We start from the raw sequence: 17,844 nt of genomic DNA on the forward strand, positions 1-17,844 counted from the left end.
GGTCTAGCCGACTAGATGCTTAAAAGTACAAAACTCACTAGGCCCAGAGCCTACGGCCACACCACACTGAATGCGCCCGATCTCGTCTGATCTCGGAAGCTAAGCAGTGTCGGGCCTAGTTAGTATCTGGATGGGAGACCGCCTGGGAATATCAGGTGCTGTAGGCTTTTTTGTGCTCCAAGTTCAGGAAGTGAGCCATTTCTCAATTGCCTTTCAAAACTGCAAGGTCTAGCCGACTAGATGCTTAAAAGTACAAAACTCACTAGGCCCAGAGCCTACGGCCACACCACACTGAATGCGCCCGATCTCGTCTGATCTCGGAAGCTAAGCAGTGTCGGGCCTAGTTAGTACCTGGATGGGAGACCGCCTGGGAATACCAGGTGCTGTAGGCTTTTTTGTGCTCCAAGTTCAGGAAGTGAGCCATTTCTCAATTGCCTTTCAAAACTGCAAGGTCTAGCCGACTAGATGCTTAAAAGTACAAAACTCACTAGGCCCAGAGCCTACGGCCACACCACACTGAATGCGCCCGATCTCGTCTGATCTCGGAAGCTAAGCAGTGTCGGGCCTAGTTAGTACCTGGATGGGAGACCGCCTGGGAATACCAGGTGCTGTAGGCTTTTTTGTGCTCCAAGTTCAGGAAGTGAGCCATTTCTCAATTGCCTTTCAAAACTGCAAGGTCTAGCCGACTAGATGCTTAAAAGTACAAAACTCACTAGGCCCAGAGCCTACGGCCACACCACACTGAATGCGCCCGATCTCGTCTGATCTCGGAAGCTAAGCAGTGTCAGGCCTAGTTAGTACCTGGATGGGAGACCGCCTGGGAATACCAGGTGCTGTAGGCTTTTTTGTGCTCCAAGTTCAGGAAGTGAGCCATTTCTCAATTGCCTTTCAAAACTGCAAGGTCTAGCCGACTAGATGCTTAAAAGTACAAAACTCACTAGGACCAGAGCCTACGGCCACACCACACTGAATGCGCCCGATCTCGTCTGATCTCGGAAGCTAAGCAGTGTCGGGCCTAGTTAGTACCTGGATGGGAGACCGCCTGGGAATACCAGGTGCTGTAGGCTTTTTTGTGCTCCAAGTTCAGGAAGTGAGCCATTTCTCAATTGCCTTTCAAAACTGCAAGGTCTAGCCGACTAGATGCTTAAAAGTACAAAACTCACTAGGCCCAGAGCCTACGGCCACACCACACTGAATGCGCCCGATCTCGTCTGATCTCGGAAGCTAAGCAGTGTCGGGCCTAGTTAGTACCTGGATGGGAGACCGCCTGGCAATACCAGGTGCTGTAGGCTATTTTGTGCTCCATGATTAGTAATTGCACAACTTCTCAATTACTTTTCAAATTTGGTATGTTTCCAAAATAATTTTATCCCGTTTTATAGCGGAAATGTTGGACAACATTATGAGGGCTGGAGCTACCTATTTACATATAATTAGCATACAGGTAGTGTGTTCATGGGTAATAAATCGACTTTCACATGTAATGCAGTACAGAGAATATTGAGTCCTTCAAGAGGCATGAAAGAAAGCCGTTATTGTGTTGATTGTTCTCTCCACCTCCCTGCAACAGAAACAGGATGGATGGATTAAAGTTATCCTACCAGACATAGGAGTCCTGAATGGGCCCACCAGTCTTATATATCTCGCCTGATCGAGCCTGATCGAGCGATGAGCGTGGTATCATGTTGCAAGTGGCTGCATGGCTTAGCTTACTAAATGCAAATGCATAAGAGTAATATTCTTAGCATTTCTAGAGCCTACGGCCACACCACACTGAATGCGCCCGATCTCGTCTGATCTCGGAAGCTAAGCAGTGTCGGGCCTAGTTAGTACCTGGATGGGAGACCGCCTGGGAATACCAGGTGCTGTAGGCTTTTTTTTTGCTCCAAGTTCAGGAAGTGAGCCATTTCTCAATTGCCTTTCAAAACTGCAAGGTCTAGCCGACTAGATGCTTAAAAGTACAAAACTCACTAGGCCCAGAGCCTACGGCCACACCACACTGAATGCGCCTGATCTCGTCTGATCTCGGAAGCTAAGCAGTGTCGGGCCTAGTTAGTACCTGGATGGGAGACCGCCTGGGAATACCAGGTGCTGTAGGCTTTTTTGTGCTCCAAGTTCAGGAAGTGAGCCATTTCTCAATTGCCTTTCAAAACTGCAAGGTCTAGCCGACTAGATGCTTAAAAGTACAAAACTCACTAGGCCCAGAGCCTACGGCCACACCACACTGAATGCGCCCGATCTCGTCTGATCTCGGAAGCTAAGCAGTGTCGGGCCTAGTTAGTACCTGGATGGGAGACCGCCTGGGAATACCAGGTGCTGTAGGCTATTTTGTGCTCCATGATTAGTAATTGCACAACTTCTCAATTACTTTTCAAATTTGGTATGTTTCCAAAATAATTGTATCCCGTTTTATAGCGGAAATGTTGGACAACATTATGAGGGCTGGAGCTACCTATTTACATATAATTAGCATACAGGTAGTGTGTTCATGGGTAATAAATCGACTTTCACATGTAATGCAGTACAGAGAATATTGAGTCCTTCAAGAGGCATGAAAGAAAGCCGTTATTGTGTTGATTGTTCTCTCCACCTCCCTGCAACAGAAACAGGATGGATGGATTAAAGTTATCCTACCAGACATAGGAGTCCTGAATGGGCCCACCAGTCTTATATATCTCGCCTGATCGAGCCTGATCGAGCGCTGATCGAGCGATGAGCGTGGTATCATGTTGCAAGTGGCTGCATGGCTTAGCTTACTAAATGCAAATGCATAAGAGTAATATTCTTAGCATTTCTAGAGCCTACGGCCACACCACACTGAATGCGCCCGATCTCGTCTGATCTCGGAAGCTAAGCAGTGTCGGGCCTAGTTAGTACCTGGATGGGAGACCGCCTGGGAATACCAGGTGCTGTAGGCTTTTTTTTTGCTCCAAGTTCAGGAAGTGAGCCATTTCTCAATTGCCTTTCAAAACTGCAAGGTCTAGCCGACTAGATGCTTAAAAGTACAAAACTCACTAGGCCCAGAGCCTACGGCCACACCACACTGAATGCGCCTGATCTCGTCTGATCTCGGAAGCTAAGCAGTGTCGGGCCTAGTTAGTACCTGGATGGGAGACCGCATGGGAATACCAGGTGCTGTAGGCTTTTTTGTGCTCCAAGTTCAGGAAGTGAGCCATTTCTCAATTGCCTTTCAAAACTGCAAGGTCTAGCCGACTAGATGCTTAAAAGTACAAAACTCACTAGGCCCAGAGCCTACGGCCACACCACACTGAATGCGCCCGATCTCGTCTGATCTCGGAAGCTAAGCAGTGTCGGGCCTAGTTAGTACCTGGATGGGAGACCGCCTGGGAATATCAGGTGCTGTAGGCTTTTTTGTGCTCCAAGTTCAGGAAGTGAGCCATTTCTCAATTGCCTTTCAAAACTGCAAGGTCTAGCCGACTAGATGCTTAAAAGTACAAAACTCACTAGGCCCAGAGCCTACGGCCACACCACACTGAATGCGCCCGATCTCGTCTGATCTCGGAAGCTAAGCAGTGTCGGGCCTAGTTAGTACCTGGATGGGAGACCGCCTGGGAATACCAGGTGCTGTAGGCTATTTTGTGCTCCATGATTAGTAATTGCGCAACTTCTCAATTACTTTTCAAATTTGGTATGTTTCCAAAATAATTGTATCCCGTTTTATAGCGGAAATGTTGGACAGCATTATGAGGGCTGGAGCTACCTATTTACATATAATTAGCATACAGGTAGTGTGTTCATGGGTAATAAATCGACTTTCACATGTAATGCAGTACAGAGAATATTGAGTCCTTCAAGAGGCATGAAAGAAAGCCGTTATTGTGTTGATTGTTCTCTCCACCTCCCTGCAACAGAAACAGGATGGATGGATTAAAGTTATCCTACCAGACATAGGAGTCCTGAATGGGCCCACCAGTCTTATATATCTCGCCTGATCGAGCCTGATCGAGCGCTGATCGAGCGATGAGCGTGGTATCATGTTGCAAGTGGCTGCATGGCTTAGCTTACTAAATGCAAATGCATAAGAGTAATATTCTTAGCATTTCTAGAGCCTACGGCCACACCACACTGAATGCGCCCGATCTCGTCTGATCTCGGAAGCTAAGCAGTGTCGGGCCTAGTTAGTACCTGGATGGGAGACCGCCTGGGAATACCAGGTGCTGTAGGCTTTTTTTTTGCTCCAAGTTCAGGAAGTGAGCCATTTCTCAATTGCCTTTCAAAACTGCAAGGTCTAGCCGACTAGATGCTTAAAAGTACAAAACTCACTAGGCCCAGAGCCTACGGCCACACCACACTGAATGCGCCTGATCTCGTCTGATCTCGGAAGCTAAGCAGTGTCGGGCCTAGTTAGTACCTGGATGGGAGACCGCATGGGAATACCAGGTGCTGTAGGCTTTTTTGTGCTCCAAGTTCAGGAAGTGAGCCATTTCTCAATTGCCTTTCAAAACTGCAAGGTCTAGCCGACTAGATGCTTAAAAGTACAAAACTCACTAGGCCCAGAGCCTACGGCCACACCACACTGAATGCGCCCGATCTCGTCTGATCTCGGAAGCTAAGCAGTGTCGGGCCTAGTTAGTACCTGGATGGGAGACCGCCTGGGAATATCAGGTGCTGTAGGCTTTTTTGTGCTCCAAGTTCAGGAAGTGAGCCATTTCTCAATTGCCTTTCAAAACTGCAAGGTCTAGCCGACTAGATGCTTAAAAGTACAAAACTCACTAGGCCCAGAGCCTACGGCCACACCACACTGAATGCGCCCGATCTCGTCTGATCTCGGAAGCTAAGCAGTGTCGGGCCTAGTTAGTACCTGGATGGGAGACCGCCTGGGAATACCAGGTGCTGTAGGCTATTTTGTGCTCCATGATTAGTAATTGCGCAACTTCTCAATTACTTTTCAAATTTGGTATGTTTCCAAAATAATTGTATCCCGTTTTATAGCGGAAATGTTGGACAGCATTATGAGGGCTGGAGCTACCTATTTACATATAATTAGCATACAGGTAGTGTGTTCATGGGTAATAAATCGACTTTCACATGTAATGCAGTACAGAGAATATTGAGTCCTTCAAGAGGCATGAAAGAAAGCCGTTATTGTGTTGATTGTTCTCTCCACCTCCCTGCAACAGAAACAGGATGGATGGATTAAAGTTATCCTACCAGACATAGGAGTCCTGAATGGGCCCACCAGTCTTATATATCTCGCCTGATCGAGCCTGATCGAGCGCTGATCGAGCGATCATGTTGCAAGTGGCTGCATGGCTTAGCTTACTAAATGCAAATGCATAAGAGTAATATTCTTAGCATTTCTAGAGCCTACGGCCACACCACACTGAATGCGCCCGATCTCGTCTGATCTCGGAAGCTAAGCAGTGTCGGGCCTAGTTAGTACCTGGATGGGAGACCGCCTGGGAATACCAGGTGCTGTAGGCTTTTTTGTGCTCCAAGTTCAGGAAGTGAGCCATTTCTCAATTGCCTTTCAAAACTGCAAGGTCTAGCCGACTAGATGCTTAAAAGTACAAAACTCACTAGGCCCAGAGCCTACGGCCACACCACACTGAATGCGCCTGATCTCGTCTGATCTCGGAAGCTAAGCAGTGTCGGGCCTAGTTAGTACCTGGATGGGAGACCGCCTGGGAATACCAGGTGCTGTAGGCTTTTTTGTGCTCCAAGTTCAGGAAGTGAGCCATTTCTCAATTGCCTTTCAAAACTGCAAGGTCTAGCCGACTATATGCTTAAAAGTACAAAACTCACTAGGCCCAGAGCCTACGGCCACACCACACTGAATGCGCCCGATCTCGTCTGATCTCGGAAGCTAAGCAGTGTCGGGCCTAGTTAGTACCTGGATGGGAGACCGCCTGGGAATACCAGGTGCTGTAGGCTTTTTTGTGCTCCAAGTTCAGGAAGTGAGCCATTTCTCAATTGCCTTTCAAAACTGCAAGGTCTAGCCGACTAGATGCTTAAAAGTACAAAACTCACTAGGCCCAGAGCCTACGGCCACACCACACTGAATGCGCCCGATCTCGTCTGATCTCGGAAGCTAAGCAGTGTCGGGCCTAGTTAGTACCTGGATGGGAGACCGCCTGGGAATACCAGGTGCTGTAGGCTTTTTTGTGCTCCAAGTTCAGGAAGTGAGCCATTTCTCAATTGCCTTTCAAAACTGCAAGGTCTAGCCGACTAGATGCTTAAAAGTACAAAACTCACTAGGACCAGAGCCTACGGCCACACCACACTGAATGCGCCCGATCTCGTCTGATCTCGGAAGCTAAGCAGTGTCGGGCCTAGTTAGTACCTGGATGGGAGACCGCCTGGGAATACCAGGTGCTGTAGGCTTTTTTGTGCTCCAAGTTCAGGAAGTGAGCCATTTCTCAATTGCCTTTCAAAACTGCAAGGTCTAGCCGACTAGATGCTTAAAAGTACAAAACTCACTAGGTCCAGAGCCTACGGCCACACCACACTGAATGCGCCCGATCTCGTCTGATCTCGGAAGCTAAGCAGTGTCGGGCCTAGTTAGTACCTGGATGGGAGACCGCCTGGGAATACCAGGTGCTGTAGGCTATTTTGTGCTCCATGATTAGTAATTGCGCAACTTCTCAATTACTTTTCAAATTTGGTATGTTTCCAAAATAATTGTATCCCGTTTTATAGCGGAAATGTTGGACAACATTATGAGGGCTGGAGCTACCTATTTACATATAATTAGCATACAGGTAGTGTGTTCATGGGTAATAAATCGACTTTCACATGTAATGCAGTACAGAGAATATTGAGTCCTTCAAGAGGCATGAAAGAAAGCCGTTATTGTGTTGATTGTTCTCTCCACCTCCCTGCAACAGAAACAGGATGGATGGATTAAAGTTATCCTACCAGACATAGGAGTCCTGAATGGGCCCACCAGTCTTATATATCTCGCCTGATCGAGCCTGATCGAGCGCTGATCGAGCGATGAGCGTGGTATCATGTTGCAAGTGGCTGCATGGCTTAGCTTACTAAATGCAAATGCATAAGAGTAATATTCTTAGCATTTCTAGAGCCTACGGCCACACCACACTGAATGCGCCCGATCTCGTCTGATCTCGGAAGCTAAGCAGTGTCGGGCCTAGTTAGTACCTGGATGGGAGACCGCCTGGGAATACCAGGTGCTGTAGGCTTTTTTTTTGCTCCAAGTTCAGGAAGTGAGCCATTTCTCAATTGCCTTTCAAAACTGCAAGGTCTAGCCGACTAGATGCTTAAAAGTACAAAACTCACTAGGCCCAGAGCCTACGGCCACACCACACTGAATGCGCCTGATCTCGTCTGATCTCGGAAGCTAAGCAGTGTCGGGCCTAGTTAGTACCTGGATGGGAGACCGCATGGGAATACCAGGTGCTGTAGGCTTTTTTGTGCTCCAAGTTCAGGAAGTGAGCCATTTCTCAATTGCCTTTCAAAACTGCAAGGTCTAGCCGACTAGATGCTTAAAAGTACAAAACTCACTAGGCCCAGAGCCTACGGCCACACCACACTGAATGCGCCCGATCTCGTCTGATCTCGGAAGCTAAGCAGTGTCGGGCCTAGTTAGTACCTGGATGGGAGACCGCCTGGGAATATCAGGTGCTGTAGGCTTTTTTGTGCTCCAAGTTCAGGAAGTGAGCCATTTCTCAATTGCCTTTCAAAACTGCAAGGTCTAGCCGACTAGATGCTTAAAAGTACAAAACTCACTAGGCCCAGAGCCTACGGCCACACCACACTGAATGCGCCCGATCTCGTCTGATCTCGGAAGCTAAGCAGTGTCGGGCCTAGTTAGTACCTGGATGGGAGACCGCCTGGGAATACCAGGTGCTGTAGGCTATTTTGTGCTCCATGATTAGTAATTGCGCAACTTCTCAATTACTTTTCAAATTTGGTATGTTTCCAAAATAATTGTATCCCGTTTTATAGCGGAAATGTTGGACAGCATTATGAGGGCTGGAGCTACCTATTTACATATAATTAGCATACAGGTAGTGTGTTCATGGGTAATAAATCGACTTTCACATGTAATGCAGTACAGAGAATATTGAGTCCTTCAAGAGGCATGAAAGAAAGCCGTTATTGTGTTGATTGTTCTCTCCACCTCCCTGCAACAGAAACAGGATGGATGGATTAAAGTTATCCTACCAGACATAGGAGTCCTGAATGGGCCCACCAGTCTTATATATCTCGCCTGATCGAGCCTGATCGAGCGCTGATCGAGCGATGAGCGTGGTATCATGTTGCAAGTGGCTGCATGGCTTAGCTTACTAAATGCAAATGCATAAGAGTAATATTCTTAGCATTTCTAGAGCCTACGGCCACACCACACTGAATGCGCCCGATCTCGTCTGATCTCGGAAGCTAAGCAGTGTCGGGCCTAGTTAGTACCTGGATGGGAGACCGCCTGGGAATACCAGGTGCTGTAGGCTTTTTTTTTGCTCCAAGTTCAGGAAGTGAGCCATTTCTCAATTGCCTTTCAAAACTGCAAGGTCTAGCCGACTAGATGCTTAAAAGTACAAAACTCACTAGGCCCAGAGCCTACGGCCACACCACACTGAATGCGCCTGATCTCGTCTGATCTCGGAAGCTAAGCAGTGTCGGGCCTAGTTAGTACCTGGATGGGAGACCGCATGGGAATACCAGGTGCTGTAGGCTTTTTTGTGCTCCAAGTTCAGGAAGTGAGCCATTTCTCAATTGCCTTTCAAAACTGCAAGGTCTAGCCGACTAGATGCTTAAAAGTACAAAACTCACTAGGCCCAGAGCCTACGGCCACACCACACTGAATGCGCCCGATCTCGTCTGATCTCGGAAGCTAAGCAGTGTCGGGCCTAGTTAGTACCTGGATGGGAGACCGCCTGGGAATATCAGGTGCTGTAGGCTTTTTTGTGCTCCAAGTTCAGGAAGTGAGCCATTTCTCAATTGCCTTTCAAAACTGCAAGGTCTAGCCGACTAGATGCTTAAAAGTACAAAACTCACTAGGCCCAGAGCCTACGGCCACACCACACTGAATGCGCCCGATCTCGTCTGATCTCGGAAGCTAAGCAGTGTCGGGCCTAGTTAGTACCTGGATGGGAGACCGCCTGGGAATACCAGGTGCTGTAGGCTATTTTGTGCTCCATGATTAGTAATTGCGCAACTTCTCAATTACTTTTCAAATTTGGTATGTTTCCAAAATAATTGTATCCCGTTTTATAGCGGAAATGTTGGACAGCATTATGAGGGCTGGAGCTACCTATTTACATATAATTAGCATACAGGTAGTGTGTTCATGGGTAATAAATCGACTTTCACATGTAATGCAGTACAGAGAATATTGAGTCCTTCAAGAGGCATGAAAGAAAGCCGTTATTGTGTTGATTGTTCTCTCCACCTCCCTGCAACAGAAACAGGATGGATGGATTAAAGTTATCCTACCAGACATAGGAGTCCTGAATGGGCCCACCAGTCTTATATATCTCGCCTGATCGAGCCTGATCGAGCGCTGATCGAGCGATGAGCGTGGTATCATGTTGCAAGTGGCTGCATGGCTTAGCTTACTAAATGCAAATGCATAAGAGTAATATTCTTAGCATTTCTAGAGCCTACGGCCACACCACACTGAATGCGCCCGATCTCGTCTGATCTCGGAAGCTAAGCAGTGTCGGGCCTAGTTAGTACCTGGATGGGAGACCGCCTGGGAATACCAGGTGCTGTAGGCTTTTTTGTGCTCCAAGTTCAGGAAGTGAGCCATTTCTCAATTGCCTTTCAAAACTGCAAGGTCTAGCCGACTAGATGCTTAAAAGTACAAAACTCACTAGGCCCAGAGCCTACGGCCACACCACACTGAATGCGCCTGATCTCGTCTGATCTCGGAAGCTAAGCAGTGTCGGGCCTAGTTAGTACCTGGATGGGAGACCGCCTGGGAATACCAGGTGCTGTAGGCTTTTTTGTGCTCCAAGTTCAGGAAGTGAGCCATTTCTCAATTGCCTTTCAAAACTGCAAGGTCTAGCCGACTATATGCTTAAAAGTACAAAACTCACTAGGCCCAGAGCCTACGGCCACACCACACTGAATGCGCCCGATCTCGTCTGATCTCGGAAGCTAAGCAGTGTCGGGCCTAGTTAGTACCTGGATGGGAGACCGCCTGGGAATACCAGGTGCTGTAGGCTTTTTTGTGCTCCAAGTTCAGGAAGTGAGCCATTTCTCAATTGCCTTTCAAAACTGCAAGGTCTAGCCGACTAGATGCTTAAAAGTACAAAACTCACTAGGCCCAGAGCCTACGGCCACACCACACTGAATGCGCCCGATCTCGTCTGATCTCGGAAGCTAAGCAGTGTCGGGCCTAGTTAGTACCTGGATGGGAGACCGCCTGGGAATACCAGGTGCTGTAGGCTTTTTTGTGCTCCAAGTTCAGGAAGTGAGCCATTTCTCAATTGCCTTTCAAAACTGCAAGGTCTAGCCGACTAGATGCTTAAAAGTACAAAACTCACTAGGACCAGAGCCTACGGCCACACCACACTGAATGCGCCCGATCTCGTCTGATCTCGGAAGCTAAGCAGTGTCGGGCCTAGTTAGTACCTGGATGGGAGACCGCCTGGGAATACCAGGTGCTGTAGGCTTTTTTGTGCTCCAAGTTCAGGAAGTGAGCCATTTCTCAATTGCCTTTCAAAACTGCAAGGTCTAGCCGACTAGATGCTTAAAAGTACAAAACTCACTAGGTCCAGAGCCTACGGCCACACCACACTGAATGCGCCCGATCTCGTCTGATCTCGGAAGCTAAGCAGTGTCGGGCCTAGTTAGTACCTGGATGGGAGACCGCCTGGGAATACCAGGTGCTGTAGGCTATTTTGTGCTCCATGATTAGTAATTGCGCAACTTCTCAATTACTTTTCAAATTTGGTATGTTTCCAAAATAATTTTATCCCGTTTTATAGCGGAAATGTTGGACAACATTATGAGGGCTGGAGCTACCTATTTACATATAATTAGCATACAGGTAGTGTGTTCATGGGTAATAAATCGACTTTCACATGTAATGCAGTACAGAGAATATTGAGTCCTTCAAGAGGCATGAAAGAAAGCCGTTATTGTGTTGATTGTTCTCTCCACCTCCCTGCAACAGAAACAGGATGGATGGATTAAAGTTATCCTACCAGACATAGGAGTCCTGAATGGGCCCACCAGTCTTATATATCTCGCCTGATCGAGCCTGATCGAGCGCTGATCGAGCGATGAGCGTGGTATCATGTTGCAAGTGGCTGCATGGCTTAGCTTACTAAATGCAAATGCATAAGAGTAATATTCTTAGCATTTCTAGAGCCTACGGCCACACCACACTGAATGCGCCCGATCTCGTCTGATCTCGGAAGCTAAGCAGTGTCGGGCCTAGTTAGTACCTGGATGGGAGACCGCCTGGGAATACCAGGTGCTGTAGGCTTTTTTGTGCTCCAAGTTCAGGAAGTGAGCCATTTCTCAATTGCCTTTCAAAACTGCAAGGTCTAGCCGACTAGATGCTTAAAAGTACAAAACTCACTAGGCCCAGAGCCTACGGCCACACCACACTGAATGCGCCTGATCTCGTCTGATCTCGGAAGCTAAGCAGTGTCGGGCCTAGTTAGTACCTGGATGGGAGACCGCCTGGGAATACCAGGTGCTGTAGGCTTTTTTGTGCTCCAAGTTCAGGAAGTGAGCCATTTCTCAATTGCCTTTCAAAACTGCAAGGTCTAGCCGACTAGATGCTTAAAAGTACAAAACTCACTAGGCCCAGAGCCTACGGCCACACCACACTGAATGCGCCTGATCTCGTCTGATCTCGGAAGCTAAGCAGTGTCGGGCCTAGTTAGTACCTGGATGGGAGACCGCATGGGAATACCAGGTGCTGTAGGCTTTTTTGTGCTCCAAGTTCAGGAAGTGAGCCATTTCTCAATTGCCTTTCAAAACTGCAAGGTCTAGCCGACTAGATGCTTAAAAGTACAAAACTCACTAGGCCCAGAGCCTACGGCCACACCACACTGAATGCGCCCGATCTCGTCTGATCTCGGAAGCTAAGCAGTGTCGGGCCTAGTTAGTATCTGGATGGGAGACCGCCTGGGAATATCAGGTGCTGTAGGCTTTTTTGTGCTCCAAGTTCAGGAAGTGAGCCATTTCTCAATTGCCTTTCAAAACTGCAAGGTCTAGCCGACTAGATGCTTAAAAGTACAAAACTCACTAGGCCCAGAGCCTACGGCCACACCACACTGAATGCGCCCGATCTCGTCTGATCTCGGAAGCTAAGCAGTGTCGGGCCTAGTTAGTACCTGGATGGGAGACCGCCTGGGAATACCAGGTGCTGTAGGCTATTTTGTGCTCCATGATTAGTAATTGCGCAACTTCTCAATTACTTTTCAAATTTGGTATGTTTCCAAAATAATTGTATCCCGTTTTATAGCGGAAATGTTGGACAGCATTATGAGGGCTGGAGCTACCTATTTACATATAATTAGCATACAGGTAGTGTGTTCATGGGTAATAAATCGACTTTCACATGTAATGCAGTACAGAGAATATTGAGTCCTTCAAGAGGCATGAAAGAAAGCCGTTATTGTGTTGATTGTTCTCTCCACCTCCCTGCAACAGAAACAGGATGGATGGATTAAAGTTATCCTACCAGACATAGGAGTCCTGAATGGGCCCACCAGTCTTATATATCTCGCCTGATCGAGCCTGATCGAGCGCTGATCGAGCGATGAGCGTGGTATCATGTTGCAAGTGGCTGCATGGCTTAGCTTACTAAATGCAAATGCATAAGAGTAATATTCTTAGCATTTCTAGAGCCTACGGCCACACCACACTGAATGCGCCCGATCTCGTCTGATCTCGGAAGCTAAGCAGTGTCGGGCCTAGTTAGTACCTGGATGGGAGACCGCCTGGGAATACCAGGTGCTGTAGGCTTTTTTGTGCTCCAAGTTCAGGAAGTGAGCCATTTCTCAATTGCCTTTCAAAACTGCAAGGTCTAGCCGACTAGATGCTTAAAAGTACAAAACTCACTAGGCCCAGAGCCTACGGCCACACCACACTGAATGCGCCCGATCTCGTCTGATCTCGGAAGCTAAGCAGTGTTGGGCCTAGTTAGTACCTGGATGGGAGACCGCCTGGGAATACCAGGTGCTGTAGGCTTTTTTGTGCTCCAAGTTCAGGAAGTGAGCCATTTCTCAATTGCCTTTCAAAACTGCAAGGTCTAGCCGACTAGATGCTTAAAAGTACAAAACTCACTAGGCCCAGAGCCTACGGCCACACCACACTGAATGCGCCCGATCTCGTCTGATCTCGGAAGCTAAGCAGTGTCGGGCCTAGTTAGTACCTGGATGGGAGACCGCCTGGGAATACCAGGTGCTGTAGGCTTTTTTGTGCTCCAAGTTCAGGAAGTGAGCCATTTCTCAATTGCCTTTCAAAACTGCAAGGTCTAGCCGACTAGATGCTTAAAAGTACAAAACTCACTAGGCCCAGAGCCTACGGCCACACCACACTGAATGCGCCCGATCTCGTCTGATCTCGGAAGCTAAGCAGTGTCGGGCCTAGTTAGTACCTGGATGGGAGACTGCCTGGGAATACCAGGTGCTGTAGGCTTTTTTGTGCTCCAAGTTCAGGAAGTGAGCCATTTCTCAATTGCCTTTCAAAACTGCAAGGTCTAGCCGACTAGATGCTTAAAAGTACAAAACTCACTAGGCCCAGAGCCTACGGCCACACCACACTGAATGCGCCCGATCTCGTCTGATCTCGGAAGCTAAGCAGTGTCAGGCCTAGTTAGTACCTGGATGGGAGACCGCCTGGGAATACCAGGTGCTGTAGGCTTTTTTGTGCTCCAAGTTCAGGAAGTGAGCCATTTCTCAATTGCCTTTCAAAACTGCAAGGTCTAGCCGACTAGATGCTTAAAAGTACAAAACTCACTAGGACCAGAGCCTACGGCCACACCACACTGAATGCGCCCGATCTCGTCTGATCTCGGAAGCTAAGCAGTGTCGGGCCTAGTTAGTACCTGGATGGGAGACCGCCTGGGAATACCAGGTGCTGTAGGCTTTTTTGTGCTCCAAGTTCAGGAAGTGAGCCATTTCTCAATTGCCTTTCAAAACTGCAAGGTCTAGCCGACTAGATGCTTAAAAGTACAAAACTCACTAGGCCCAGAGCCTACGGCCACACCACACTGAATGCGCCCGATCTCGTCTGATCTCGGAAGCTAAGCAGTGTCGGGCCTAGTTAGTACCTGGATGGGAGACCGCCTGGCAATACCAGGTGCTGTAGGCTATTTTGTGCTCCATGATTAGTAATTGCACAACTTCTCAATTACTTTTCAAATTTGGTATGTTTCCAAAATAATTTTATCCCGTTTTATAGCGGAAATGTTGGACAACATTATGAGGGCTGGAGCTACCTATTTACATATAATTAGCATACAGGTAGTGTGTTCATGGGTAATAAATCGACTTTCACATGTAATGCAGTACAGAGAATATTGAGTCCTTCAAGAGGCATGAAAGAAAGCCGTTATTGTGTTGATTGTTCTCTCCACCTCCCTGCAACAGAAACAGGATGGATGGATTAAAGTTATCCTACCAGACATAGGAGTCCTGAATGGGCCCACCAGTCTTATATATCTCGCCTGATCGAGCCTGATCGAGCGATGAGCGTGGTATCATGTTGCAAGTGGCTGCATGGCTTAGCTTACTAAATGCAAATGCATAAGAGTAATATTCTTAGCATTTCTAGAGCCTACGGCCACACCACACTGAATGCGCCCGATCTCGTCTGATCTCGGAAGCTAAGCAGTGTCGGGCCTAGTTAGTACCTGGATGGGAGACCGCCTGGGAATACCAGGTGCTGTAGGCTTTTTTTTTGCTCCAAGTTCAGGAAGTGAGCCATTTCTCAATTGCCTTTCAAAACTGCAAGGTCTAGCCGACTAGATGCTTAAAAGTACAAAACTCACTAGGCCCAGAGCCTACGGCCACACCACACTGAATGCGCCTGATCTCGTCTGATCTCGGAAGCTAAGCAGTGTCGGGCCTAGTTAGTACCTGGATGGGAGACCGCCTGGGAATACCAGGTGCTGTAGGCTTTTTTGTGCTCCAAGTTCAGGAAGTGAGCCATTTCTCAATTGCCTTTCAAAACTGCAAGGTCTAGCCGACTAGATGCTTAAAAGTACAAAACTCACTAGGCCCAGAGCCTACGGCCACACCACACTGAATGCGCCCGATCTCGTCTGATCTCGGAAGCTAAGCAGTGTCGGGCCTAGTTAGTACCTGGATGGGAGACCGCCTGGGAATACCAGGTGCTGTAGGCTATTTTGTGCTCCATGATTAGTAATTGCACAACTTCTCAATTACTTTTCAAATTTGGTATGTTTCCAAAATAATTGTATCCCGTTTTATAGCGGAAATGTTGGACAACATTATGAGGGCTGGAGCTACCTATTTACATATAATTAGCATACAGGTAGTGTGTTCATGGGTAATAAATCGACTTTCACATGTAATGCAGTACAGAGAATATTGAGTCCTTCAAGAGGCATGAAAGAAAGCCGTTATTGTGTTGATTGTTCTCTCCACCTCCCTGCAACAGAAACAGGATGGATGGATTAAAGTTATCCTACCAGACATAGGAGTCCTGAATGGGCCCACCAGTCTTATATATCTCGCCTGATCGAGCCTGATCGAGCGCTGATCGAGCGATGAGCGTGGTATCATGTTGCAAGTGGCTGCATGGCTTAGCTTACTAAATGCAAATGCATAAGAGTAATATTCTTAGCATTTCTAGAGCCTACGGCCACACCACACTGAATGCGCCCGATCTCGTCTGATCTCGGAAGCTAAGCAGTGTCGGGCCTAGTTAGTACCTGGATGGGAGACCGCCTGGGAATACCAGGTGCTGTAGGCTTTTTTTTTGCTCCAAGTTCAGGAAGTGAGCCATTTCTCAATTGCCTTTCAAAACTGCAAGGTCTAGCCGACTAGATGCTTAAAAGTACAAAACTCACTAGGCCCAGAGCCTACGGCCACACCACACTGAATGCGCCTGATCTCGTCTGATCTCGGAAGCTAAGCAGTGTCGGGCCTAGTTAGTACCTGGATGGGAGACCGCATGGGAATACCAGGTGCTGTAGGCTTTTTTGTGCTCCAAGTTCAGGAAGTGAGCCATTTCTCAATTGCCTTTCAAAACTGCAAGGTCTAGCCGACTAGATGCTTAAAAGTACAAAACTCACTAGGCCCAGAGCCTACGGCCACACCACACTGAATGCGCCCGATCTCGTCTGATCTCGGAAGCTAAGCAGTGTCGGGCCTAGTTAGTACCTGGATGGGAGACCGCCTGGGAATATCAGGTGCTGTAGGCTTTTTTGTGCTCCAAGTTCAGGAAGTGAGCCATTTCTCAATTGCCTTTCAAAACTGCAAGGTCTAGCCGACTAGATGCTTAAAAGTACAAAACTCACTAGGCCCAGAGCCTACGGCCACACCACACTGAATGCGCCCGATCTCGTCTGATCTCGGAAGCTAAGCAGTGTCGGGCCTAGTTAGTACCTGGATGGGAGACCGCCTGGGAATACCAGGTGCTGTAGGCTATTTTGTGCTCCATGATTAGTAATTGCGCAACTTCTCAATTACTTTTCAAATTTGGTATGTTTCCAAAATAATTGTATCCCGTTTTATAGCGGAAATGTTGGACAGCATTATGAGGGCTGGAGCTACCTATTTACATATAATTAGCATACAGGTAGTGTGTTCATGGGTAATAAATCGACTTTCACATGTAATGCAGTACAGAGAATATTGAGTCCTTCAAGAGGCATGAAAGAAAGCCGTTATTGTGTTGATTGTTCTCTCCACCTCCCTGCAACAGAAACAGGATGGATGGATTAAAGTTATCCTACCAGACATAGGAGTCCTGAATGGGCCCACCAGTCTTATATATCTCGCCTGATCGAGCCTGATCGAGCGCTGATCGAGCGATGAGCGTGGTATCATGTTGCAAGTGGCTGCATGGCTTAGCTTACTAAATGCAAATGCATAAGAGTAATATTCTTAGCATTTCTAGAGCCTACGGCCACACCACACTGAATGCGCCCGATCTCGTCTGATCTCGGAAGCTAAGCAGTGTCGGGCCTAGTTAGTACCTGGATGGGAGACCGCCTGGGAATACCAGGTGCTGTAGGCTTTTTTTTTGCTCCAAGTTCAGGAAGTGAGCCATTTCTCAATTGCCTTTCAAAACTGCAAGGTCTAGCCGACTAGATGCTTAAAAGTACAAAACTCACTAGGCCCAGAGCCTACGGCCACACCACACTGAATGCGCCTGATCTCGTCTGATCTCGGAAGCTAAGCAGTGTCGGGCCTAGTTAGTACCTGGATGGGAGACCGCATGGGAATACCAGGTGCTGTAGGCTTTTTTGTGCTCCAAGTTCAGGAAGTGAGCCATTTCTCAATTGCCTTTCAAAACTGCAAGGTCTAGCCGACTAGATGCTTAAAAGTACAAAACTCACTAGGCCCAGAGCCTACGGCCACACCACACTGAATGCGCCCGATCTCGTCTGATCTCGGAAGCTAAGCAGTGTCGGGCCTAGTTAGTACCTGGATGGGAGACCGCCTGGGAATATCAGGTGCTGTAGGCTTTTTTGTGCTCCAAGTTCAGGAAGTGAGCCATTTCTCAATTGCCTTTCAAAACTGCAAGGTCTAGCCGACTAGATGCTTAAAAGTACAAAACTCACTAGGCCCAGAGCCTACGGCCACACCACACTGAATGCGCCCGATCTCGTCTGATCTCGGAAGCTAAGCAGTGTCGGGCCTAGTTAGTACCTGGATGGGAGACCGCCTGGGAATACCAGGTGCTGTAGGCTATTTTGTGCTC

General features: G+C 47.9%; 60 non-coding genes across 60 annotated transcripts; all 60 read left to right on the top strand.

Annotated features, from left to right (window-relative positions):
* Window positions 1-48: 48 nt before the first annotated feature.
* LOC138553053 (5S ribosomal RNA) lies at window positions 49-167 on the top strand. Its single transcript, XR_011296730.1, has one exon. It is a non-coding gene; the product is annotated as a 5S ribosomal RNA (ribosomal RNA).
* A 106-nt stretch (window positions 168-273) lies between these two features.
* LOC138551707 (5S ribosomal RNA) lies at window positions 274-392 on the top strand. The gene has a single exon (XR_011295419.1). It is a non-coding gene; the product is annotated as a 5S ribosomal RNA (ribosomal RNA).
* Window positions 393-498: 106 nt separating this feature from the next.
* LOC138551708 (5S ribosomal RNA) lies at window positions 499-617 on the top strand. The gene has a single exon (XR_011295420.1). It is a non-coding gene; the product is annotated as a 5S ribosomal RNA (ribosomal RNA).
* Window positions 618-723: 106 nt separating this feature from the next.
* LOC138553049 (5S ribosomal RNA) lies at window positions 724-842 on the top strand. The gene has a single exon (XR_011296726.1). It is a non-coding gene; the product is annotated as a 5S ribosomal RNA (ribosomal RNA).
* A 106-nt stretch (window positions 843-948) lies between these two features.
* On the top strand, window positions 949-1,067 carry LOC138551709 (5S ribosomal RNA). Its single transcript, XR_011295421.1, has one exon. It is a non-coding gene; the product is annotated as a 5S ribosomal RNA (ribosomal RNA).
* A 106-nt stretch (window positions 1,068-1,173) lies between these two features.
* On the top strand, window positions 1,174-1,292 carry LOC138553155 (5S ribosomal RNA). The gene has a single exon (XR_011296831.1). It is a non-coding gene; the product is annotated as a 5S ribosomal RNA (ribosomal RNA).
* A 463-nt stretch (window positions 1,293-1,755) lies between these two features.
* On the top strand, window positions 1,756-1,874 carry LOC138551710 (5S ribosomal RNA). The gene has a single exon (XR_011295422.1). It is a non-coding gene; the product is annotated as a 5S ribosomal RNA (ribosomal RNA).
* A 107-nt stretch (window positions 1,875-1,981) lies between these two features.
* Window positions 1,982-2,100, top strand: LOC138552680 (5S ribosomal RNA). The gene has a single exon (XR_011296359.1). It is a non-coding gene; the product is annotated as a 5S ribosomal RNA (ribosomal RNA).
* Window positions 2,101-2,206: 106 nt separating this feature from the next.
* On the top strand, window positions 2,207-2,325 carry LOC138551711 (5S ribosomal RNA). The gene has a single exon (XR_011295423.1). It is a non-coding gene; the product is annotated as a 5S ribosomal RNA (ribosomal RNA).
* Window positions 2,326-2,799: 474 nt separating this feature from the next.
* Window positions 2,800-2,918, top strand: LOC138551712 (5S ribosomal RNA). Its single transcript, XR_011295424.1, has one exon. It is a non-coding gene; the product is annotated as a 5S ribosomal RNA (ribosomal RNA).
* Window positions 2,919-3,025: 107 nt separating this feature from the next.
* On the top strand, window positions 3,026-3,144 carry LOC138552907 (5S ribosomal RNA). The gene has a single exon (XR_011296585.1). It is a non-coding gene; the product is annotated as a 5S ribosomal RNA (ribosomal RNA).
* Window positions 3,145-3,250: 106 nt separating this feature from the next.
* LOC138552591 (5S ribosomal RNA) lies at window positions 3,251-3,369 on the top strand. Its single transcript, XR_011296271.1, has one exon. It is a non-coding gene; the product is annotated as a 5S ribosomal RNA (ribosomal RNA).
* A 106-nt stretch (window positions 3,370-3,475) lies between these two features.
* Window positions 3,476-3,594, top strand: LOC138551714 (5S ribosomal RNA). The gene has a single exon (XR_011295426.1). It is a non-coding gene; the product is annotated as a 5S ribosomal RNA (ribosomal RNA).
* Window positions 3,595-4,068: 474 nt separating this feature from the next.
* LOC138551715 (5S ribosomal RNA) lies at window positions 4,069-4,187 on the top strand. The gene has a single exon (XR_011295427.1). It is a non-coding gene; the product is annotated as a 5S ribosomal RNA (ribosomal RNA).
* A 107-nt stretch (window positions 4,188-4,294) lies between these two features.
* LOC138552908 (5S ribosomal RNA) lies at window positions 4,295-4,413 on the top strand. Its single transcript, XR_011296586.1, has one exon. It is a non-coding gene; the product is annotated as a 5S ribosomal RNA (ribosomal RNA).
* A 106-nt stretch (window positions 4,414-4,519) lies between these two features.
* LOC138552592 (5S ribosomal RNA) lies at window positions 4,520-4,638 on the top strand. The gene has a single exon (XR_011296272.1). It is a non-coding gene; the product is annotated as a 5S ribosomal RNA (ribosomal RNA).
* A 106-nt stretch (window positions 4,639-4,744) lies between these two features.
* LOC138551716 (5S ribosomal RNA) lies at window positions 4,745-4,863 on the top strand. Its single transcript, XR_011295428.1, has one exon. It is a non-coding gene; the product is annotated as a 5S ribosomal RNA (ribosomal RNA).
* Window positions 4,864-5,326: 463 nt separating this feature from the next.
* Window positions 5,327-5,445, top strand: LOC138551717 (5S ribosomal RNA). Its single transcript, XR_011295429.1, has one exon. It is a non-coding gene; the product is annotated as a 5S ribosomal RNA (ribosomal RNA).
* Window positions 5,446-5,551: 106 nt separating this feature from the next.
* On the top strand, window positions 5,552-5,670 carry LOC138552681 (5S ribosomal RNA). Its single transcript, XR_011296360.1, has one exon. It is a non-coding gene; the product is annotated as a 5S ribosomal RNA (ribosomal RNA).
* A 106-nt stretch (window positions 5,671-5,776) lies between these two features.
* LOC138551718 (5S ribosomal RNA) lies at window positions 5,777-5,895 on the top strand. The gene has a single exon (XR_011295430.1). It is a non-coding gene; the product is annotated as a 5S ribosomal RNA (ribosomal RNA).
* A 106-nt stretch (window positions 5,896-6,001) lies between these two features.
* Window positions 6,002-6,120, top strand: LOC138551720 (5S ribosomal RNA). The gene has a single exon (XR_011295432.1). It is a non-coding gene; the product is annotated as a 5S ribosomal RNA (ribosomal RNA).
* Window positions 6,121-6,226: 106 nt separating this feature from the next.
* On the top strand, window positions 6,227-6,345 carry LOC138551722 (5S ribosomal RNA). The gene has a single exon (XR_011295433.1). It is a non-coding gene; the product is annotated as a 5S ribosomal RNA (ribosomal RNA).
* A 106-nt stretch (window positions 6,346-6,451) lies between these two features.
* LOC138551723 (5S ribosomal RNA) lies at window positions 6,452-6,570 on the top strand. Its single transcript, XR_011295434.1, has one exon. It is a non-coding gene; the product is annotated as a 5S ribosomal RNA (ribosomal RNA).
* Window positions 6,571-7,044: 474 nt separating this feature from the next.
* On the top strand, window positions 7,045-7,163 carry LOC138551724 (5S ribosomal RNA). Its single transcript, XR_011295435.1, has one exon. It is a non-coding gene; the product is annotated as a 5S ribosomal RNA (ribosomal RNA).
* Window positions 7,164-7,270: 107 nt separating this feature from the next.
* On the top strand, window positions 7,271-7,389 carry LOC138552909 (5S ribosomal RNA). Its single transcript, XR_011296587.1, has one exon. It is a non-coding gene; the product is annotated as a 5S ribosomal RNA (ribosomal RNA).
* A 106-nt stretch (window positions 7,390-7,495) lies between these two features.
* On the top strand, window positions 7,496-7,614 carry LOC138552593 (5S ribosomal RNA). Its single transcript, XR_011296273.1, has one exon. It is a non-coding gene; the product is annotated as a 5S ribosomal RNA (ribosomal RNA).
* Window positions 7,615-7,720: 106 nt separating this feature from the next.
* Window positions 7,721-7,839, top strand: LOC138551725 (5S ribosomal RNA). Its single transcript, XR_011295436.1, has one exon. It is a non-coding gene; the product is annotated as a 5S ribosomal RNA (ribosomal RNA).
* Window positions 7,840-8,313: 474 nt separating this feature from the next.
* LOC138551727 (5S ribosomal RNA) lies at window positions 8,314-8,432 on the top strand. The gene has a single exon (XR_011295439.1). It is a non-coding gene; the product is annotated as a 5S ribosomal RNA (ribosomal RNA).
* A 107-nt stretch (window positions 8,433-8,539) lies between these two features.
* Window positions 8,540-8,658, top strand: LOC138552910 (5S ribosomal RNA). Its single transcript, XR_011296588.1, has one exon. It is a non-coding gene; the product is annotated as a 5S ribosomal RNA (ribosomal RNA).
* Window positions 8,659-8,764: 106 nt separating this feature from the next.
* Window positions 8,765-8,883, top strand: LOC138552594 (5S ribosomal RNA). Its single transcript, XR_011296274.1, has one exon. It is a non-coding gene; the product is annotated as a 5S ribosomal RNA (ribosomal RNA).
* A 106-nt stretch (window positions 8,884-8,989) lies between these two features.
* Window positions 8,990-9,108, top strand: LOC138551728 (5S ribosomal RNA). The gene has a single exon (XR_011295440.1). It is a non-coding gene; the product is annotated as a 5S ribosomal RNA (ribosomal RNA).
* A 474-nt stretch (window positions 9,109-9,582) lies between these two features.
* Window positions 9,583-9,701, top strand: LOC138551729 (5S ribosomal RNA). The gene has a single exon (XR_011295441.1). It is a non-coding gene; the product is annotated as a 5S ribosomal RNA (ribosomal RNA).
* A 106-nt stretch (window positions 9,702-9,807) lies between these two features.
* On the top strand, window positions 9,808-9,926 carry LOC138552682 (5S ribosomal RNA). Its single transcript, XR_011296361.1, has one exon. It is a non-coding gene; the product is annotated as a 5S ribosomal RNA (ribosomal RNA).
* Window positions 9,927-10,032: 106 nt separating this feature from the next.
* Window positions 10,033-10,151, top strand: LOC138551730 (5S ribosomal RNA). Its single transcript, XR_011295442.1, has one exon. It is a non-coding gene; the product is annotated as a 5S ribosomal RNA (ribosomal RNA).
* A 106-nt stretch (window positions 10,152-10,257) lies between these two features.
* On the top strand, window positions 10,258-10,376 carry LOC138551731 (5S ribosomal RNA). The gene has a single exon (XR_011295443.1). It is a non-coding gene; the product is annotated as a 5S ribosomal RNA (ribosomal RNA).
* Window positions 10,377-10,482: 106 nt separating this feature from the next.
* On the top strand, window positions 10,483-10,601 carry LOC138551733 (5S ribosomal RNA). The gene has a single exon (XR_011295444.1). It is a non-coding gene; the product is annotated as a 5S ribosomal RNA (ribosomal RNA).
* Window positions 10,602-10,707: 106 nt separating this feature from the next.
* LOC138551734 (5S ribosomal RNA) lies at window positions 10,708-10,826 on the top strand. The gene has a single exon (XR_011295445.1). It is a non-coding gene; the product is annotated as a 5S ribosomal RNA (ribosomal RNA).
* Window positions 10,827-11,300: 474 nt separating this feature from the next.
* Window positions 11,301-11,419, top strand: LOC138551735 (5S ribosomal RNA). The gene has a single exon (XR_011295446.1). It is a non-coding gene; the product is annotated as a 5S ribosomal RNA (ribosomal RNA).
* Window positions 11,420-11,525: 106 nt separating this feature from the next.
* LOC138552683 (5S ribosomal RNA) lies at window positions 11,526-11,644 on the top strand. The gene has a single exon (XR_011296362.1). It is a non-coding gene; the product is annotated as a 5S ribosomal RNA (ribosomal RNA).
* A 106-nt stretch (window positions 11,645-11,750) lies between these two features.
* On the top strand, window positions 11,751-11,869 carry LOC138552912 (5S ribosomal RNA). Its single transcript, XR_011296590.1, has one exon. It is a non-coding gene; the product is annotated as a 5S ribosomal RNA (ribosomal RNA).
* A 106-nt stretch (window positions 11,870-11,975) lies between these two features.
* LOC138553054 (5S ribosomal RNA) lies at window positions 11,976-12,094 on the top strand. The gene has a single exon (XR_011296731.1). It is a non-coding gene; the product is annotated as a 5S ribosomal RNA (ribosomal RNA).
* Window positions 12,095-12,200: 106 nt separating this feature from the next.
* LOC138551736 (5S ribosomal RNA) lies at window positions 12,201-12,319 on the top strand. Its single transcript, XR_011295447.1, has one exon. It is a non-coding gene; the product is annotated as a 5S ribosomal RNA (ribosomal RNA).
* A 474-nt stretch (window positions 12,320-12,793) lies between these two features.
* Window positions 12,794-12,912, top strand: LOC138551737 (5S ribosomal RNA). Its single transcript, XR_011295448.1, has one exon. It is a non-coding gene; the product is annotated as a 5S ribosomal RNA (ribosomal RNA).
* Window positions 12,913-13,018: 106 nt separating this feature from the next.
* Window positions 13,019-13,137, top strand: LOC138551398 (5S ribosomal RNA). Its single transcript, XR_011295120.1, has one exon. It is a non-coding gene; the product is annotated as a 5S ribosomal RNA (ribosomal RNA).
* A 106-nt stretch (window positions 13,138-13,243) lies between these two features.
* Window positions 13,244-13,362, top strand: LOC138551739 (5S ribosomal RNA). The gene has a single exon (XR_011295450.1). It is a non-coding gene; the product is annotated as a 5S ribosomal RNA (ribosomal RNA).
* Window positions 13,363-13,468: 106 nt separating this feature from the next.
* On the top strand, window positions 13,469-13,587 carry LOC138552758 (5S ribosomal RNA). Its single transcript, XR_011296436.1, has one exon. It is a non-coding gene; the product is annotated as a 5S ribosomal RNA (ribosomal RNA).
* Window positions 13,588-13,693: 106 nt separating this feature from the next.
* On the top strand, window positions 13,694-13,812 carry LOC138553050 (5S ribosomal RNA). Its single transcript, XR_011296727.1, has one exon. It is a non-coding gene; the product is annotated as a 5S ribosomal RNA (ribosomal RNA).
* A 106-nt stretch (window positions 13,813-13,918) lies between these two features.
* On the top strand, window positions 13,919-14,037 carry LOC138551740 (5S ribosomal RNA). Its single transcript, XR_011295451.1, has one exon. It is a non-coding gene; the product is annotated as a 5S ribosomal RNA (ribosomal RNA).
* A 106-nt stretch (window positions 14,038-14,143) lies between these two features.
* On the top strand, window positions 14,144-14,262 carry LOC138553156 (5S ribosomal RNA). The gene has a single exon (XR_011296832.1). It is a non-coding gene; the product is annotated as a 5S ribosomal RNA (ribosomal RNA).
* Window positions 14,263-14,725: 463 nt separating this feature from the next.
* LOC138551741 (5S ribosomal RNA) lies at window positions 14,726-14,844 on the top strand. The gene has a single exon (XR_011295452.1). It is a non-coding gene; the product is annotated as a 5S ribosomal RNA (ribosomal RNA).
* A 107-nt stretch (window positions 14,845-14,951) lies between these two features.
* On the top strand, window positions 14,952-15,070 carry LOC138552684 (5S ribosomal RNA). Its single transcript, XR_011296363.1, has one exon. It is a non-coding gene; the product is annotated as a 5S ribosomal RNA (ribosomal RNA).
* A 106-nt stretch (window positions 15,071-15,176) lies between these two features.
* On the top strand, window positions 15,177-15,295 carry LOC138551742 (5S ribosomal RNA). The gene has a single exon (XR_011295453.1). It is a non-coding gene; the product is annotated as a 5S ribosomal RNA (ribosomal RNA).
* A 474-nt stretch (window positions 15,296-15,769) lies between these two features.
* LOC138551743 (5S ribosomal RNA) lies at window positions 15,770-15,888 on the top strand. The gene has a single exon (XR_011295454.1). It is a non-coding gene; the product is annotated as a 5S ribosomal RNA (ribosomal RNA).
* A 107-nt stretch (window positions 15,889-15,995) lies between these two features.
* Window positions 15,996-16,114, top strand: LOC138552913 (5S ribosomal RNA). The gene has a single exon (XR_011296591.1). It is a non-coding gene; the product is annotated as a 5S ribosomal RNA (ribosomal RNA).
* A 106-nt stretch (window positions 16,115-16,220) lies between these two features.
* Window positions 16,221-16,339, top strand: LOC138552595 (5S ribosomal RNA). The gene has a single exon (XR_011296275.1). It is a non-coding gene; the product is annotated as a 5S ribosomal RNA (ribosomal RNA).
* Window positions 16,340-16,445: 106 nt separating this feature from the next.
* Window positions 16,446-16,564, top strand: LOC138551744 (5S ribosomal RNA). The gene has a single exon (XR_011295455.1). It is a non-coding gene; the product is annotated as a 5S ribosomal RNA (ribosomal RNA).
* A 474-nt stretch (window positions 16,565-17,038) lies between these two features.
* Window positions 17,039-17,157, top strand: LOC138551745 (5S ribosomal RNA). Its single transcript, XR_011295456.1, has one exon. It is a non-coding gene; the product is annotated as a 5S ribosomal RNA (ribosomal RNA).
* Window positions 17,158-17,264: 107 nt separating this feature from the next.
* LOC138552914 (5S ribosomal RNA) lies at window positions 17,265-17,383 on the top strand. The gene has a single exon (XR_011296592.1). It is a non-coding gene; the product is annotated as a 5S ribosomal RNA (ribosomal RNA).
* Window positions 17,384-17,489: 106 nt separating this feature from the next.
* On the top strand, window positions 17,490-17,608 carry LOC138552596 (5S ribosomal RNA). Its single transcript, XR_011296276.1, has one exon. It is a non-coding gene; the product is annotated as a 5S ribosomal RNA (ribosomal RNA).
* A 106-nt stretch (window positions 17,609-17,714) lies between these two features.
* Window positions 17,715-17,833, top strand: LOC138551746 (5S ribosomal RNA). The gene has a single exon (XR_011295457.1). It is a non-coding gene; the product is annotated as a 5S ribosomal RNA (ribosomal RNA).
* Window positions 17,834-17,844: the final 11 nt, after the last annotated feature.

The sequence above is a fragment of the Ambystoma mexicanum genome, unplaced genomic scaffold (assembly GCF_040938575.1).
Source record: "Ambystoma mexicanum isolate Mex_15411 unplaced genomic scaffold, UKY_AmexF1_1 Mex_scaf106, whole genome shotgun sequence".
NCBI lineage: Eukaryota > Metazoa > Chordata > Amphibia > Caudata > Ambystomatidae > Ambystoma > Ambystoma mexicanum.